Source organism: Ochlerotatus camptorhynchus, unplaced genomic scaffold, assembly GCF_037179485.1.
Source record: "Ochlerotatus camptorhynchus isolate MF236.1 unplaced genomic scaffold, CSIRO-AGI_Acam_v1.1 ptg000402l, whole genome shotgun sequence".
In the NCBI taxonomy this organism is placed as follows: Eukaryota; Metazoa; Arthropoda; class Insecta; order Diptera; family Culicidae; genus Ochlerotatus; species Ochlerotatus camptorhynchus.
In genome coordinates this window covers 904,866-908,720 of record NW_027040888.1, presented here as the reverse complement: position 1 = coordinate 908,720, position 3,855 = coordinate 904,866, and the positions used below count along the sequence as shown (strand labels likewise).

The 3,855-nt window shown below is 43.1% G+C and overlaps 1 pseudogene; it reads right to left on the bottom strand.

Moving 5' to 3' along the window:
* Positions 1-267: 267 nt before the first annotated feature.
* LOC135710769 (glycogen phosphorylase-like) lies at positions 268-2,450 on the bottom strand (annotated as a pseudogene).
* Positions 2,451-3,855: the final 1,405 nt, after the last annotated feature.

Genomic DNA, 3,855 nt, shown 5'->3' with positions numbered 1-3,855 from the left:
CGTATCAGTGAACTCGTGTGGGTTTCCTGGGCTGAAGAATCCACTCTGAATCTGGTCAATGCATTGCTTAATATCCGGATTGGAGTTGTAGTAGTCGTAGGCACTGTACCCACGTTGCTTCAGATACTCGACCTCGTCAACAGTCATACCGAAGATAAAGATGTTATCGTTGCAATCTCCTCAGCCATCTCGACATTTGCACCGTCCAGAGTACCAATGGTTAAGGCACCATTCAACAGGAAATTCATGCTACCAGTTCTTCAGGCTTTAGCACCGGCTGTAGAGATTTTTTTCAGCCAGCGTGACACGGTAGTTCTCCAAGAAGATAACCTTCAGTTTATCTCTCAGATCATTATTGACAACATTACCCACGGCACAGATCAGCTTAATGATCTGCTTAGCAATGGAGTATCCAGGAGCTGCCTTACCTACAATCATGATGGAACGAGGAGTAAAGGTTGCTGTTGGGTCACGCCGGGTGGAAACTAACGATTTTAAATTGGCTCACTACTTGACTAGCATATTGGTCCCAAGCAAATCGATTAACGTACCCCATTCTAGTCTAAATTCTAGTACTACACTATGTTTGTTTTGATTCGCTATGAAAGTTTGACAGATAAAATGAGGGGTTCGTGGATTTTCCTATGTTTCGAGGGACCGAAGATAGTACCAGAGCTGAGCCAAAAAGTTGAGCACGTTTCTTCGAGACCTTCTAGTCTTAGAGTTACCTCTATGGTTGTACAATGTAATAATGTGTAAGCAGTTGAGCAGCTGACGTTTGTTCTCATGGATACGTTTAACCTGGATGTCAAACATGGAAGCCGCATTGATCTTGACTCCGTAGTCTTCCTCCAACAGCTGAGCGAGTTTCAGTTTGTTCTCTTGTTTAACCTTGGCTACTTCCCGTTGGAATGTTGGAACCTTGGCGAATGCCTTCAGCATAGTCAACTGATCTAGATGCACTGGCCATTCGTCTCCGATCTTATCGGCAATCAAATCCGATAGACCTGGGTTGCACAGCAGAAGCCAACGACATGGAGTAATACCGTTAGTCTTGTTCTGGAACTTCTCGGGGCACATTTCGTAGAAGTCCTTGAAAATATCCTTCTTGATAATTTCAGAGTGGATGGCAGCGACACCATTCATCGCCATCCTTTTTAACCAGGAAGAGCGAACTCATCTTTTTGAAATCATCTGAGAAACGCTTCTCATCTTCTTGTAAATGCAAAAAGTTAATATGATATGATTTCCAAATGGCGTGGCAGAATCGACTGCAGCAACGAGACTGGCCAACGTTCCAGGGCTTCCGGCAGAACGGTATGGTTAGTGTAGGCACACATGCGATTGACGATATCCCGTGCTTTTCCCCAGGAAAGCTTCTCATCGTCAACGAGAATTCTCATCAATTCGGGAATAGCCAACGATGGATGGGTATCGTTCAGCTGGACGGCAACCTTGTTCGGGAAGTCATCGAATGAAGTACGAACTTCATTTTGGGAACCAAACTTGGCAGACTTGTAACGATAAACGATGTTCTGGAGCGTGGCCGCACACATGAAGTATTCCTGCTTCAAGCGCAATTCCTATCCTTCGAAGAAGTTATCCTTCGGGTACAGAACACGCGATATGTTCTCAACCAAGTTACGGTCCAACACGGCCTGAATGTAGTCACCATCGTTAAAGAATTTCAAGTTGAAGTCAATTGGAGACTTGGTCGCAGAGTGTTGACAACGTTGTTGCCATATCCGGGAACAGGGTTGTCGTAAGGCATGGCAAAGACAGTCTGAGTATCTACCCATTTCTTACCCTCGGCAGTATCGATCACACGTCCGTGGAAGTGAATCGGAATCATGTACTCAGGGCGAGCCTTCTCCCATGGGTTTCCATAACGAAGCCAATCGTCGGGCTCTTCAACTTACTCTCCATTCTTTATCTTTTGGCCGAAGATGCCGTACTCGTAACGGATACGCTGGCATTCCGAGGGTAGCCATCGAATCGAGGAAGCAAGCCGCTAAACGGCCGAGACCGCCGCTACCCAAGCTGGCATCCTCTACCAAATCCTCAAAGCCCCATCTGGTACATGGCTTCATCACAGGAAGTTTGGATGCCCAAGTTGATCATGGTATTTTGCAGCGAGCGGTCCATATAGTTCTCCAGCGAAAGGTAGTACACGCGCTTAGGGTCTTTTTCATAGTAGTACTGCTGCGTTCGGATCCAGCGTGACACGAGATGATCCTTAACGGTATGGGCCAAGGCAAAGTAATAATCGCGTACGGTGGCGACATTACGAGCTTTAGCCAGGGTGTAAAAGAGGTGGCGGTTAAAACCTCTCTTGATTTCGATTACATCCTCCAGTACAGAAATGCCGCGGACACTAATCTGCTTCCTTTTCTGCTCATCTGATTGTGGTTTGGACATTTTGCTTGTAGACTTCGACAAACACTTAACTCACAAAACCACCCTTTTAACTGCCAGACACCGTTTAATTCACCAACCAGTTAGTAAAGGACAATTATATGGTACTCTGAACTGAGAGGCGGCAAAAACGGAGTATACCCAAGTTCGATCCGTTTGGAACCACAGTGCTTATATCGGCTTAAGAACGTTGCCCGCAGGTATTGAGCGATTGGTCACGGCACCATTATGATCGCGCACGGGCAGAATTTTCCAACGTTTTGTAATTAATGGTGAAAATAAAACACAGTCGTTTATCGGGCCATCCTGCCATGGCAGAGGCATACAAACTATTGAATTTATTTACGATCTTACAATAGAAAGTATCATTCGTAAGAAACCGACAATTCAAGTCATTGTTACGTTTCGAGTTAGACCCTTCTGACATGTTTCCCCTGAATTCTCCATTTACACCCGAAATAATTTGCATTCTAGAGCGCGAGTATTACGAAATTGGTGCTGTATTCAATAATAGTGTATTATTCAGATAAGTTCTATTACAAAACATTGTCAAACTTATCAAATTGATTGCTCAATGTTACTTCTACTACAAGCCTTGTAATGTTGTTCAATATCACTTGGTATCCAAACTGTCTTAGTAAGTTTGGAGCTGGTTATTCACTGATTTTTAAAATTTACGTAAATTCGGAATGTAAGCACAATTTAGTTCACTCTCAATGGCTTGATTGAGGTTGACTGCATAGGTACAATCTAGCTTCGATATCGAAGATACACAGTTCGAAAAAGTAGTGAAACTTTCTGTTCTATATAATGCACATAAATGGAGGATGTAAAGTTCTGACACATTTCATGCAATGTAGCAGATATTGTATACAAAAGCCCATCTTTGTAAACCACATTGTTTGCTACTTGAATGAATGTTTACATCACAATTAAAATTCAGAATTTTTATCTGTGTAGGTTGTCTTTAATTTAAACTAAAGGGTGCCCATAGTTTAATTGCATCACTTAGAAGCACTCATCAAAAATAACTCTCTCAACCTATTGTCATGAAATTGTCAAGGAATGTAATGCCATATACATAAGCTTTCTTCACCAAATCTAAATGCCCGAACAGGTTTTAACAACGGTTCAATCGAAATTTGTTTCTGCTTTCAACCATGATTGCAACATTTCCTGCTCCGTAGTGACAACTTTAGGATGCTTCATTTTAGCCCATTATCTTTCGATCGGCCGCAACACCGGTGTGTTTGTTGTATTGAGATCCTTCGGCACGCAATTAACCCCATTCGTCTTGTACCAATCCAGAACGTCCTTAGAGTAGTGGCAAGAGGCTAGATCCACTAGACCGATTGTAAGAACGTTGTGTGATTTAAGAAACGGAAGCAGTCGTTTCTTCAGTCACTCATTCATGTAGACTTTGCCATTTACGGTTGTAGT